Consider the following 16,525-nt stretch of genomic DNA (forward strand, 5'->3'; position numbering starts at 1 on the left):
AGGTGATTGCCACATACTTACTTGCTCATAGCAGTCTCTAACAATCCTTTGGATTCTGTAATCTCTCCCTTATCATCTCTGATTTTATTGATGTGGATCTTCTTTTTTTCTTAGTCTGTCTAAAAGTTTGTCAATTTTGTTTATCTTAAAAAAAAAACAACTTTTGTTTCAGAGGTGCTTTGTATCTGTTTTGGTTTCAATTTCATTCACTTCTGCTGCGATCCTTATTTTTTCTTTTCTTCTACTAATTTTGAGTTTTGTTTGCCTTTGTGTTTCCAGTTCTTTAAGATGTATCATCAGGGTGGCACCCATACCTCAGTGGCTAGAGTGCCAGGCACATACACCAGAGCTAGCGGGTTCAAATCCAGCCTGGGCCTGCCAAACAACAATGACAACTACAACAGAAAAATAGCCTAGCCAGGTGTTGTGATGGGCACCTGTAGTCCCAGCTACTTGGGAGGCTGAGGCAAGAGAATCACTTAAGCCCAAGAGTTTAAGGTTGTTGTGAGCTGTGACACCAAGGCACTCTACCAAGGGTGACATAGTGAGACTCTTATCTAAAAAAAAAAAAAAGAAAAACATGTATCATCAGGTTATTTGAAGCTGTCTTACTTTCTGTTGCAGACATTTATTACTATAATATTTCCTCTTAATACTGCTTTTACTATCTCTCATAGGGTTTGATAAATTTTGTTTTCATTTTTATTTGTTTCAAGACATTTTTTAATTTCTTTCTTGATCCCTTCACTGACCCACAGGTCATTTAAGCATACTGGTTAACAGAATTCTAAGTGTTTATATAGTTTCCAGTGTTCCTCTTGTTATTGGTTGATAGGTTTATTCCATTTTGGTCAGAAAAAACACTTGATATGAATTCTAATTTTTTGAATCCAATGTATAACCTATCCTTGAGAATGATTTGTGTCCTGAATGGAAGAACATATACTCTGTAGTGACTGGATAAAATGTCCTATAAATAGCTTTAGGTTCATTTGGTCTATTTTGCAAATTAAGTCTAAGGTTTGATTGTTGATTTTCCTCCTGGATGACCTGTCAATGTTGAAGTGGGATGTTGAGATCTCCAAGGCTTATTGTATCAGGATTTACCTGTTCTATTTATTTCTGATAATATTTGATTTGTAAATCTGGGTGTTCCAGCATTGGGGGCATATATATTCAGATGTGTTACATCCTCTAAGTGAATTAACTCCTTTGTCATCTTATAGTGACCTTCTTTGTCACTCTTTACAGCTTTTGTTTTGAAATTGATTATATCTCAAGAAATATAGCTACTGGTGCTTTGCTGTTGTTGTTGTTATTGTTTGTTTTCATTTGCATGGAGTAAATTTTTCGTCCCTTTATTTTTTGCCCGTGTGTTTTTTTAAGTGGGTTTCTTACAGGTAACATGTGGTCGTGTCTTGTTTTTATTGTTGTTTTGGTTTTGTTTAATACATTTACCCACTCTATGTCTTTTGATTGGTGAGTTTAGTCCATTTACATCCAATGTAATCCATTGATAGATACAGACTTACTACTGCCATGCAGTTATTTGATTTCTGGTTGTGAAGAATTTTTTTTTCTTCCTACCTTCCTGATGCCTTTCCTTAATTAAAAAAAATTCTTAATCATTAAACTCTCAAATATTATTTCTGCTCTATCCTTTCTTTTTATTTTGGAATTAAATTACATATAAGTAGACCTATATAATGTCTTTTCTTATTTTATATTTTGTATATTTTTATATAGTTTTCCTTCATTATGGGAAATTTATTTCTGATCTGTAATTTAGTTCACCAATTCTTTTGTCATCTAGTCTGCTGTTAACTCCACCATTTGAGGTTCTAATTTTGATATTTTTGTTTTTCAGTTATAGAATTTCTCCATGGTTTGTTCCAGCTTCAGGTTCAAATTATTTTCTTTCTGCCCTTACCTCCTGGAACACAATGAGCATACTTATTTTAAACCCAGTTTTGAGAACTTTACTATCTGGAGCCCCATGGTTCTATTTCCATTATCATCATTATTTACACTAGTTGTCATTCATGTTATTCTTTTTACTACTTACATGGTTAGTATTTGGATTTTATTTTAAATAATGCATTTTTCATATTGTCTGTAGAAATAGTTTGAATGCAGGGTCATTTTATTTTCACCCAAAACATTTAGACTCTTATCTTCAAGGTGCCTGAGAACATACTAGCATCTGGGCCCACTCCAAGCTGAGATCCACACAAAGCTGAACTGCAGCCATCGATACAACTGTCTTGCTTGGCTTTCCTCTCATTCTTCCGTGCGGTTCCTTAGAGTTTTAATTCAGGGTAAGAAGTTAATCAGGGATTCCATTGGTGGGCCTTTGACCCCAAAACCATTTACTGTAATCTGATGAGGATGTCAAATGAGCCCTCCATTTGACATCCTCATCCTCCTGTAGATCTTGCACCAGCTCCCAGGTGAAATGTAGCTCAAATGCCCTTGGGCCTCAATCTTCCTATTTACACTAGTCTGATAATTCTTCACTATCATGGTTCCATTGCATCATGGCAATTTTTTTGTATTTTGATATATTTGACATCAAAGGAAGTTCTAGGCAGACTTAGTCTGCCATCATAAGAAGTAGAAGTCTAAAGTTATATAATATTATAAGAGAACATTTAATATTTAATCATAATATCTTTTAATTGGTTAATTCCACCAAGTTAGAGAAATAATCAACTACTATCTATAATAATCAAAACAATCAAATCTATGCACTTCATCATGATTTTTCATTTGACATAAAGTATATATTATTCTCATAAGAAAGGTTATTTTTCCAAAACATTATTTCTAAATACGATAGAGTATATTTTAACACAAACATATCATGACTTATCCTCCTGTATTCCACCTTTATAATATATGTCTTTCTGTATAAATCATTATATTTGCTAGCAGTTTGCTTTGTCAGTTTTTTTATTTCATTTAGAAAAATAAATCTTCTATTTATTTAACAAAACAAGTAAATATGCATTGTTTTTTCTGTCTTTCCAATTTCTTTTTATTATATTTTTATATAATATAATTTTATAATTGTTTTTTATATTTAACTTAAATATATAATATGTAATATATAATATAATATATATTATAATACATAATACATATCATTATGGGAATGAAATATATTATTTCTTTCATTACGGGAAATTTATTTCCGATCTGTAATTTAATTCACCAAACTAAATTGAAATGATTCAAACTAGCTTGAGATGACTCTAGCCCTGGCCATCACTTTGACTACAACCCTGTTAAATACCCTGAGACAGAACCAGGCAGCTAAATCATTTCAGGATTACTGATCTCCACAATCTTTGAAAAAAATAAATGTTGCTTCAAGCTACTACATTTAGAGTAATGTGTTACACATTTCTTTTTTAACTGTATTATCTTTTAACTATAATTACAGTTATATTATCATTATAATTCTTCTTTTTCTCATAAATTTGACTTGTTATTTTTTCAAACTTTCTGTCTTAGTTTACATAGTTCTGCTGTTTTTTATATTATAAAAACGTTTCTAAGGACACAGAATTTTCATGGTCACATTATGTTGTTCATTTTAAATGTAATTCATTATGTTGTAAGCTACATTTTGTCTTATATGGTAAGTTCTAAATATCCGACAACTGTAATTATGATCGGCTTACTTATTCTCTTGAGGACAATTTGCTAATTTTTAACGTTTTTAAGACTCAACTAAAATGTACAAATCTGTTCCAATTTTTCTGAGCTTTGAAAATAATATTCACATTCTGACACTTCTGACCTATGGCCACATACATCCTATTATATTCTAATATAATCTTAAATCTCACTCCTATCATCAGATAGTAAATGTTTAATTCAACCTTTGCACCTTGGAAGACTCTTTTATTTTGTTCTCTTGTATTGTTTGCTCTTGAGAAAGCCATTTGCCAGGTCATGAGTCTGTGCATCTGAGACTCCCTGAGGGAGCTTAGGATAGGATCCCCCCAGTCAGGGCTGGATAGGGACTCCCATTTTCTAGGCCCGAGTGAGCTCAGAAATCAGTCTTATCACAGACCTAATCTCTACTCATGAAGAGTCCTTTTCCAAGCCAAGTTCAAGCAAGGCCATGAAAAAAGCAGCCTGATTGGTTCTGGGGGGTTCCTCCTGCAGCAGGGAAGCACACACCCTAATGCCTGAGCAAAAACTGAAAGGGCTGTGTATTCCTATGACAATTTTAGTATTAAAATGCTGGCCAATTGTAACATACTTCCTTCAAATCCCCTGCCCAAAGGATAGAAAAAGAAGTATTTAAACCCCTGGACAGAAGACCCCCCATGTGGGGGGTGTCTCTTTATGGGTTGCCCCCACTTCACTGCTGGGGGTTCTGCTGCCCTTTCCTTGTCTAGTCCTTTCTCCATCAATAAACTATATCCTCTCACTTATCCACATGGTCCATGGGTTCATTTTTTCAAATCTCTGAGATCTAGTACTTAGCAGAGAGAAATTCTGGTAACAAGCTGTCAAGGAGATCTCCCTGTAGTTGAGGTTGAGATGACTCTAGCCCTGGCCAGCACTTTGATTTCAACCCTGTCAAGAACCCTGAGACAGAACCAGGCAGCTAACTTGTTTCAGGATTATTGATTGCCACAATCTTTGAAAAAAATAAATGTTGCTTCAAGCCACTATGTTTAATGTGTTACACATTTCTTTTTTAACTATGAAGTAAAATCTCAAGTGACAGGTAATATATAGAGAAAAGAAAGTATGGCTAAACCAAGATGGTTAAAACAAAATTACCAAATCTCAATTGTCAAATGGAGGGGCACTCATCACAGAGGAGATTAATAAAGATGTGGCTCTTTGTCCCAGAGATCAGGAAGAAAATATTCAATGATGGGAACTAAAAGAGATGAAGGGAGTTAGGTGTATAGTCTATGAGCCCCCAAATGCTATTCAACATGTAAACCAATTCCATGGCCCAACAGCTTCTGAGTTGTGTCACAGAAGCATCTTTGTCTTGGCTGCAGACAGCTGATTGAAATATGCTCTGCTGCCAAGCTTCAGGCTCATGGCAATGCACCATATTCCAATTCGTTCTGTCCTTAACATGTATTTAACCATACAATGCAATGTGGTTTTAATAAGATGCAAAAGATAAAATTTCCATGAAGGACATTTTCTTAAAAATCACTTGAGAAATGCTGTGCTCTATCAAATTCTTGGGAAGAATCCTTAAGAGAATTACCCTTCCTGCTGTGTGCTTTATCTCTTTCACAATGTAAAAGATGGGACTTTTTCTTCTGGAGTGTTTTAAGATCTCTGACATGCAGTTTAGAAAGTGATGAACGTGCAACTTCAGTAATATTGTGCTTTAGTCACAGAAAACATAGCTTGACAGCGCTAAGCCTGTGATGTCCGCCCACATGCACTCTATCATAGCCAAATTTTTCCGCTGAAATTTGGGTTTAGTCCTGTCACTTGACTTGTGGAGAATGGCTTATCTTTTTTCAAAAACATCTTTTCCAACTATCAGTCATCATTAGTGGAAACATCTTTTTTTCTCCCCATCATAATAATAAATCAGTAAACAGACTGTTTCAATCATGGCCTGTTGTCTTTTCTCTGCTCATTCTCCAGTGCTCTAATTTTTCATTTTTGTGTAGCTGTTTCTATTTTTGCTGCCTGTTGAAAAATTGACATAAACCTTCTTTCTTTTCTGTTTGCTTTCTTTTCACTTGGCAAACAGTGATCTTAAAACCTAAGAGAGACATTTTTATTTTTGCTTATAAAAGGCTACCTTTGAATATCCATAAATGTGTGATTATGAGCAAGAGAGGCTCAGTGGAAAACGTCCATTATTGAGTCCTCCCACATACTGGACACAGGGGGACCTGCATTTCCATCCCAGTTTTGCTATTTAACTGTATGATCATGAAAAAAGTTTTATATGCTCTTTGGATATCAGGTTTCTTATACACTGAAGAGTATTTATCTCAGATATTACTTTGAATTTTAAACGTAATCATGTATGTAAAGTGCTTTTTAAAATAGCCTGGAATACAACAAATGCTTAATAAGGAACACTCCAATGCCTCCTACAAAAATTGGTTATTTGGCTATGATATAATATTAAAGGATTTCCCATAATAATGAAGTAGATATTTTTTCCATTATTAAATATATAAGGAGGGAATTTAGCCTGCTTGATTAATATGATTAAAATTATATTAATATGCAAAATCTTAATATGATTTTTAAAAGAAAATCATAATGTTTTTTATATTAATATTTATTATATTAATATGCAAAATCTTAATATGATTTTTAAAAGAAAATCATGTTAAGAATTATGCAGCCTTTTAAACAGAATTTACTTTAGGTATTTTAGTTTTGTAGACACACTTTTGGCTGATAAATATGTAAGAACTGCCTCTTATTAAGTGAATTCTCTATGTTAAGAGATGTATAATGTCCACATGATGGAAAGAGACATGATAGGTAGAGATAGCCGGATAGATAATAGAGAGAATCATGAGATCACAGGATTTGAAAAATGAAAAAGACATTAATTGGTAAGGCAAACTCTAATTTTATAGTTGAAAAGGGAAAATGATGCTGAATTGATACTAACACAATTCTCTCAACTTCGACTCTTATACTATTTCCACATATCAAACTGTAGACAGACATTTCCATAAAATACCACAGTCAAATAACACCTAAGGATTTATAACCTTGTAAAACTATTTCTACAATGCAAAATATTTAAAGAGTTTGCAGTAGAAAATCCTTTTACAGAAGTTGGTTTTAGATTAGTTACTTTTTTGAGTTTTTTGTTCAAATGTTTATTTTGTCAAGAAAATGCAATATTTAAGAGTATTCAGCAAAATGAAAACAAACCAGGTACAACTCCATTCCCTGGCATAAATTTTCTATTCTTTTCTATATCTCCTGATGATGATTATTCAAAAGCATTCACAACAAGGAAAGAGCAAACGACCCCACTAAAAATTGGGCAAGATGCATAAAATTTTCTTTTTCTTTTCTTTTCTTTTTTTTTCTTTTCTTTCCTTATGAAGACAGATGAATGGCCAAAACATGAAAATATGCTCATCATCTCTAATTATCAAAGAAATGAAAATAAAAACCACTCTGAGATATCACCTAACCCCAGTGAGAAGCCTACATCTCAAGGTCCCAAAGCAACAGATGCTGGTGTGGGTGCAGAGAGAAGGAACACTCATGGACTGTTAGTGGAATTGCAAATTATTATCCTCTGTGAAAAGAAGTCTGGAGATTCTTCAAAGAACTAAAAGTAGACTTTCCATTTGATCCTGCAATACTATTACTAGGTATCTACCCAAAAGAAAAAAAGCCATTTTACCATAAGGACATTTGTACTTGAATGTTTATAGCAGCCCAATTTACAATTGTAAAGATGTGGAAACACCAAATGCCCTTTAACCCATGAATAGAATAACGAACTGTGGTGCACATATACCATGAAATACTATTTAGCCATAAAAAAGAATGGAGGTTTTTATCTTTTGTAATAACCTGGAAGGATTTGAAGAACACTCCCCTAAGTATCATAGGCATGGAAAAACAGCATCACGTATGTTCAATATTAAGTTCAATCTAGTAGATTAACAAATAAGTGCTCATTTGAGAGAAAAACTCAATTAAATTCAAGAAGAGGGGAGGGGAAGGATATGGTCCGGCAAATTCCCATCCCAAAGAAACAATGCAGAGATATGTGGCACATCTCCTGGGTTAGGGAAACAACTACAACTCAGACTTCACCTTACAAATGCAAACAGTGTAACCTAATTATTTGTAACCTCATATGAATTTGAAATTTAAAAAGTTGAAAAATACTTTAAAGAGCATTAATAATTTTGTGCAGCTCCAATCCAAGCATTTGCACATTTTTATTATCATTTTGACTTATTAAGCATGTTACTGTGTTTTTACATATGATTTTTGCTATTTTAATGATTGCATAATACTTAATCACCTTGTTGGCCAATGATGTATTCTATTTTATACTTATATTAGATATTAGTCTTGCTCTAATGTTCACAACACTGGGAGAATAATTTTTTAAATAATCTAAAATAAGAATAGGATTACAGTTTAGAATGAATCATTTGATTTGTGGGTTAATTTACATCTTACCTTTGGGTAGATGTCTTCGTCTCTTCTGATCTCAAATCAAATATACTATGCAACGGCACAGCTGGGCAGAGTGATCTCCAGATTGAGTGTAGAAGACATTTCTGAGTAAACTGCAAACCCTCTTTCCTCTTACAATTGAGTGGGGCAGGTTGGCACCTGTGGCTCAAAGAAGTAGGGCACTGGCCCCATATGCTGGAGGTGGTGGGTTCAAACCAACCCTGGCCAAAAACTGCAAAAAAAAAATTAAGCAGGACAATGACCTGTCCATAACTGTTATTTAAAGAAAAGCTGATTCATAGTATCTTTCATTCAGTATCAAAATATAAATGTCAAGAAATATTTTTATTCCAAAAAAGTCTAAGAAGCTGGTAAAAATATTCTGTAATAGGTTTTTGTTTATAGTTTCATTTTCTCATTGAATACAGAGTCATATGGGTGACTGAAAAATGGCACTTTCTTTCTTCTTTTTAAAGAGATTCGTGATATGCTAATGATTAATATGGTAATTTCTAAACATAGTGTTTCCCGTATTTCATTCTAATTCTTTTTAAACCAGAGACTCTGTATTCCTCATTTTTAACCATAAATATATTTTATTTTTCATTAATTAAAATAGTAAATTTATTAATAAAATATATTTACTGGTCTTGGTTAATTGTATGATGAAAAAAGTCATCTGTGAACGTGTTGAGCTGAAGGCATCCTATCAGTTACATGGGGAATCTATTCTACGTCACTCATTTCAGGTCAATATTTGTTTTTCAATAGAAACAATTCAAATTTCATATGCAATTCCATAATTTAAAATATGTAATTTCAAAGGTAGACTTTATATAATTACACAGAAAAAATGTAAAACATGGTTTATGAGGTTTTATGTGAAATACCTAAGTATATCTATCACTATCAGATGTAGACATTAATTCCTATAATGATAATGTTAATATTTATTTGTAGCAGAGAATCAAAGACAGTGGAGAAAATTCAACAAATTGATAATATCTTTTAAGTGTATAAATTCAGGAGATTCATGTGTGTCTCTATAGTTTGAAATTCTTATAATGAATATATATGTTATTTTATAATCAGAAAATAAAAACACATTGAAATTTAAAGGAAAAATGAAATAAAAACTATTAAGTATATCTTGAAGATTATAACAAAATATATTGTTAGGGTCACTAAATTATTAGTTTCATAATTATGTTTGTTAATACTATTTTTCTATCTAAATTTTAATTATATAAAACTCTATTATAGTACTCTTATAGTATTTTACTTAAAATAAAGCTTTTTATTTTAAGAGGTAGTAAATTACTGCCTCCTAAAAGTATCAACTGTCATTGATTCATTTTTGACTAAAATGAGTTTCAATTTTGTTTTGAGAATTTCATGACATTTTCTGAGATCTATTAAGGAGATGTCCTTAAACTTGGGTTTCAGGACCCCTAAATGCTCTTAAAAATTATTAAGAGTTACAAAAACTTTATTTTTATATGTTATAGTAATTGATTTTCTCTATTCTAAATTAAAACAGAGATTATTAAATTTGAAATTTTTTTAGAAGTCATCTTATTTTATTTTATTTCATTTTTTTATTATTAAATGATAGCTGTGTACATTAATGTGATCATGGGGCACCATATACTGGTTTTATAGACCGTTTGACACATTTTCATCACTCTGGTTAAAATAGCCTTCCTGGCATTTTCTTAGTTATTGCGTTAAGACATTTACATTCTACATTTATTAAATTTCACATGTACTGTTGTAATATGCACCACAGTGTAATCCCACCTATCACCGTCCCTCTGCCCATCCTCCCCCATCCCTCCCCTCCTTCCCCACATTCCCCATATTCTTAGGTTATAACTGGGTTATAGCTTTCATGTGAAAGCCATAAATTAGTTTCATAGTAGGGCTGAGTACATTGGATACTTTGTCTTCCATTCTTGAGATACTTTACTAAGAAGAATATGATCCAGCTCCATCCATGTAAACATGAAAGAGGTAAAGTCTCCATCTTTCTTTAAGGCTGCATAATATTCCATGGTGTACATATACCACAATTTATTAATCCATTCATGGATCGATGGGCACTTGGGCTTTTCCCAAGACTTAGCAATTATGAATTGGGCTGCAATAAACATTCTGGAACAAATATCTTTGTTATAATGTGATTTTTGGTCTTCTGGGTATATACCTGGTAGAGGAATTATAGGATTGAATGGCAGATCTATTTTTAGATCTCTAAGTGTTCTCCAAACATCTTTCCAAAAGGAATGTATTAATTTGCATTCCCACCAGCAGTGCAGAAGTGTTCCCTTTTCTCCACATCCATGCCAACATCTCTGGTCTTGGGATTTTGTGATATGGGCTAATCTTACTGGAGTTAGATGATACCTCAAAGTAGTTTTGATTTGCATTTCTCTGGTGATTAAAGAAGATGAGCATTTTTTTATATGTCTGTAGGCCGTGCACCTGTCTTCTTCAGAGAATTTTCTCTTCAAGTCCCTTGCCCAGCCTGCGATGGGATTGCTTGTTCTTTTCTTGCTTATACATTTGAGTTCTCTATTCATTCTGGTTATTAAACCTTTGTTGGAGACATACCCTGCAAATATCTTCTCCCATTCTGAGGGCTGTCTGCTTGCTTTACTTATTGTGTTCTTGGCTGTGCAGAAGCTTTTTAGTTTGATCAGGTCCCAGTAGTGTATTTTTGAAGCTGCTTCAATTGCCCTGGGGGTCCTCCTCATAAAATACTCGCCCAGACAGATTTCTTCAAGGGTTTTCCCTGCACTCTAATCTAGTATTTTTATAGTTTCATGTCTTAAGTTTAAATCTTTAATCCAGTGAGAATCTATCTTAGTTAATGGTGAAAGGTGGGTCCAGTTTCAGTCTTCTACAGGTTGCCAGCCAGTTCACCCAGCACCATATGTTACATAGGGAATCTTTTCCCCACTGAATGTTTTTAATTAGCTTGTGAAAGATTGAATAATGGTAAGTAACTGGATTCATCTTTTGGTTCTCTATTCTGTTCCAGACATCTACTTCTCTGTTTTTGTGCCAGTACCATGCTGTTTTGATCACTATCCATTTATAATATAGTCTGAGGTCTGGTAGCACCATTCCTCCTACTTTGTTTTTATTTCTGAGTAATATCTTGGCTATTTGAGGTTTTTTCTGATTCCATATAAAATGAAGTATTATTTTCTCAAGATCTTTAAAGTATGACAGTGGAGTTTTAATAGGGATTGCATTAAAATTGTATATTGCTTTGGGTGGTATGGACATTTTAACAATGTTGATTCTTCCAGCCATGAGCATGGTATGTTTTTCCATTTGTTAACATTTTCAGCTATTTCTTTTCTTAGAGTTTCATAGTTCTCTTTATAGAGATCTTTCACATCCTTTGTTAGATAAACTTCCAAATATTTCATCTTCTTTGGTACTACTATGAATGGAATAGAGTCCTTAACTATTTTTTCAGCTTGACTATTGTTAGTATATATAAAGGCTACTGATTTACGAATGTTGATTTTGTAACCTGAGATGCTGCTGTATTCCTTGCACTTCTAAGAGTTTTGTAGTAGAATCCCTGGTGTTTTCCAGATATACAATCACATCATCTACGAAGAGCGAAAGTTTGATCTCTTCTGACCCTATTTGGATATACTTGATTGCCTTTTCTTCCCTAATTGTGATGGCTAAAACTTCCATTACAATGTTAAAGAGCAATGGAGACAATGGACAGCCTTGTCTGGTTCCTGATCTGAGTGGAAATGATCTCAAGTTAACTCCATTCAATATGATATTGGCTGTGGGTTTGATGTAGATGGCCTCTATCATTTTAAGAAATGTCCCTTCTATACCAATTTTCTTATGTGTTCTGATCATGAAGGGATGCTGGATATTATCAAAAGCTTTTTCTGCATCGATTGAGAGAATCATATGATCTTTGTTTTTTAATTTGTTTATGTGCTGAATTATACTTATAGATTTATGGATATTTAACCAGCCTTGAGACCCTGGGATAAAACTGACTTTGTCATGATATATAATTTGTCTGATGTGTTGCTGGATTCCGTTTGTTAGGATCTTGTTGAATATTTTTGCATCTATATTCATTAGTGATATTGGTCTATAATTTTCTTTTCTTGTTGCGTCTTTTCCTTGTTTGGGTATCAGGGTGATGTTTGCTTCATAGAATGTGTTGGGTAGTATTCCTTCTTTTTTTATATTTTGGAACAGGTTGAGTAATATAGGTACTATTTCCTCTTTAAAAGTTAGGTAGAATTCTGACGTGAAGCCATCTGGTCCCATGCTTTTCTTTTTAGGGAGATTTTGTATGGTCGATCCTATTTCGGAACTTGATATAGGCCAGTTCAACATTTCCACTTGATTCTGGCCACGTTGTGGAAGGTGACCTGCTTCCAAATATTGGTCAATTTCCTTCAGATTTTCATATTTCTGAGAATAAAGTTTCTTGTAATATTCATTAAGGATTTTTTTGAATTTCTAAGGAGCCTGTTGTTATGTTATCTTTGTCATTTCTGATTGATTAAATTAGAGATTTTACTCTCTTTGTCCTGGTTATGTTATCCAAAGGTTTATCTATTTTATTGACCTTTTCAAAACACCAACTTTTTGATTTATTGATCTGTTGTATAATTCTTTTGTTTTCAATTTCATTTAATTCTGCTCTAATTTTGGTTATTTCTTTTCTTCTACTAGTTTTGGGGTTGGAATGTTCTTCCTTTTCCAGTTGCTTGAGATGTCCCATTAAGTTGTTAACTTCCTCTCTTTCCGTTGTCTTGAGGAAGGCTTGCAGTGCTATAAATTTGCCTCTTAGGACTGCCTTTGCGGTATCCCAGAGGTTCTGATAATTCATGTCTTCGTTGTCATTTTGTTCCAAAAATTTGGCAATTTCCTTCTTAATCTCATCTCATTCCAGCTATCATTCAGCCTAAGGTTATTTAACTTACATGTTTTTGTATGAGTATGCAGATTCCTGTTGTTACTGAGTTCAACTTTTATTCCATGGTGGTCCAAGACAATGCAAGGTATAATTTCTATTCCTTTAAATGTACTGAGGTTAGACTTGTGACCTAAGATGTGATCGATTTTGGAGTATGTTCCGTGGGCTGATGAGAAGTATGTGTATTCAGTTTTGTTGGGATGAAATGTTCGGTAGATGTCTGCTAAATCCAAATGTTGGATGGTTAGGTTTAAATCTAAAATTTCTTTGCTCAGCTTCTTATTGGAGGATCGATCCAACACTGCCAAAGGAGTGTTGAAATCTCTGACTATTATGGATCTGGAGGAAATCAAGTTGCTCATGTCTGTTACAGTCTCTCTTATAAATTGAGGCGCATCCTGGTTGGGTGCATAAATATTAATAATTGAAATATCATCATATTGAGCATTATCCTTAACAAATATGAAGTGACCATTCTTATACTTCCTTTCTTTCTTTAGTTTAAGCCTATTGTGTCTGGAAATAGAATTGCAACACCTGCTTTTTTCTGATTTCCATTTGCCTGAAATATGGACGAACATCCTTTTAAGGTAAGATGAGATTCTTTTATGCATCAAACATCTGGCCTGATTTTTTGTATCCAGTCAACTAACTTGTGTCTCTTTAGTGGACAGTTTACATAATTCACATTAATGGAGAATATTGATAAGTCTGGAAAAAATTTGCATATTGAGTTTTTCAATAGTCCAGTGGACATTTTTAATCCTTCACCACTATGGAAGTTGGAGTTTGATCAAAAGTTTCTGAGTGAGTTTACTTTTGTGGTAGAGGATTGGGCCGGTCATTATCGAGGATAGGTCTGAGAATATCCTGAAGAACTGGTTTGGCTATGGCAAATTTCTTGAAATGTGAATGTCAAGAGATTATGAAATTCAGATAGCAGACAGTTTCAGAACCCCACCACGACTCAACCTGAATAAGACATCTCCTAGGCACATCATAATTAACTTCACTAAAGTTAATATGAAGGAGAAAATTCTGAAAGCAGCCAGACCTAACAAACCATAACCTACAAAGGGAAGAATACTGCAGATCTCTGCCGAAACCTTTCAAGCCAGAAGAAGGTGGTCATCGATGTTTAATCTCCTAAAACAAAATAACTTTCAACCCCGGATGCTGTATCCAGCTAAACTGAGTTTCATTAATGATGGAGAAATTAAATACTTTAATGACATTCACATTTGAAGTTTTTCAATAGTCCAGAGCGGAACCTGTGTGCACTGCTGATTTGTTGCCAATTAGGGCAGCCACTGTGCAGAACTGTCTTTACAATATTATTAAGTTTAAAAAAATGACAGAACAGCACATATAATACATGTCTGTAAAAAAATCACACACATGTATATCAATAAAATATGTTTTAAATCTATTTGTGATAAACATACTAAACTGTATAGAGTAATAACTGTTTAGAAGAAATGAGGAGAAAAATTTACATTTTAGTCACATGCATGTATGTGTACTGTTGGAAATTTGTGAAGGCGAGAAGGCATCTGACTATTACTTTTATAATAAAGACACAGAGAGACCAAGGGAGAGAGCTCCATCAGATCCCTTAGTACCGTGTGGCTGCTGTGACAGAAACAGACAGGAAGCTCTGTACTGGCAAGGATGTGCGGAAGCAGGTGTTTTTATAAACTGTGGTAGTGTAAATTAGTATGATCTCTGACTTATGATCCTAAAAGTTTTCTGACCACTGGTTCATGCCAAGCAGTGTTAGACTCATTGCTGAACAAACACAAAAGTGGAGATCAATTCATAAAATACCAGAATTAATGTAAGCAAAGCAAAGAGACTTAATGCCTTTCAAGGGGGGAGGTTGGGAAGGGGTTCTCCTGAGGAATGAAATGCCTCAGACATGATGAAATAGAAATTTGATGTAATTATAAGTGATCATGGTTTCTTGTCCTAACAAATCTTCCTTTAGCAAGAATTATTCATTGCTATGAAGAAATCCATATAAATTCTAACAATATTCTCAGTTGATTGGGAGTACATAAAGAACATTGAAAGAGTTTGAAGGGTTAATATAGGAAGAGGTAATTGTTCATGGTAGGTCTTCAACAAATATTTATGAGGCAAAGGGAAAATGCCACTTATAAGAGTGGCAAAGGATGATTGGTACTAGGTTTAAAATATTCTTGTGAAGAAACACATCTTTCCCTGTAAAATGAAACATGCAAACAATCATCAGGAGACCTACCGCAAACAATGATCTAGAGAAGAGAAAATTATAGTATCACTAACAATATTTACTTGGCCTCCATCCAGCATAGTCTAATTTAAAATGCAATAAACTGCCAGCAAAGAGTTAGGCAATTAATCCGTCATTATTAGACCAAAACAACTGTCTAAGTCTGTATTTGAAGATTATCTAGAGAATGATTTTAAGGAAGGAAGCATTTTGCAGAAATGCTTGTTTACCTCTATATAAAGGCCAGGAAAAAAAAAATAAGATGAATGAAAATAAGTCCAGAAAAAAAATAGTAAGAAAATAAGTTTTAGTATGCCAGCATAAACAAAGGCAATGAAATAAGCTAAAATTTCGAAGTGTATCACAGACTAATTATCAGCATCAGTAAATACAATAAAAGAGTATGACACCTACCATGTAAGAAATAAACACTTTATTTTCTAAATAAAGAACAATGTCAGTTTAATTCTAATACATCAGTTTAGGAAGTAAAACTTATGAGGTCTTAAAATAAAAATGTTAAAAATAAAATCTTAAATATTATTTGAAAATGTATTTTGTATTATCAACAGGATATGCTATGTAATTCCATTTCAAGGAAACAGAGTACAATTTCATACCAGAATGCTTTGGAAAAATTAGCAGATCACAAACTGTTACTTGACTAAATTGGCCCATTTGTTAAACCGAACTAAGTGAATCAACCCAATAATAATAATCCAACTGTTTTGTGTCTAGTACAGGGGAGGACCCCAAAAAGTGAATAGATAATTGGAAATTGGAAAAATGCATTGATGGGAATGGATGAATGAATTAAGGTTAATATATCTTCAGGTTCAGTTAGAAACTGAATATAGATATAGTCACCAAAAATACTGAGGAAATATTTTTTAAATGAAACGACATCATATGAGTAATAACAATGACCTCAGGTTCTCTAAAAATAATCCCCAAATAAGAACTGAAGACAATTTGAAACACATGGGAAGGACAGGGAATTGAGGAAGGAAGCGAAGAAATGTGGCAAAGAAAGACATTTTTTTTTTTCAGTAAAAGGGGAAAGTTAATACTGTTATGCAAAATAAAGGGAACTAAACATTTAGTTAACCCAG

Source organism: Nycticebus coucang, chromosome 20 (assembly GCF_027406575.1).
Source record: "Nycticebus coucang isolate mNycCou1 chromosome 20, mNycCou1.pri, whole genome shotgun sequence".
In the NCBI taxonomy this organism is placed as follows: Eukaryota; Metazoa; Chordata; class Mammalia; order Primates; family Lorisidae; genus Nycticebus; species Nycticebus coucang.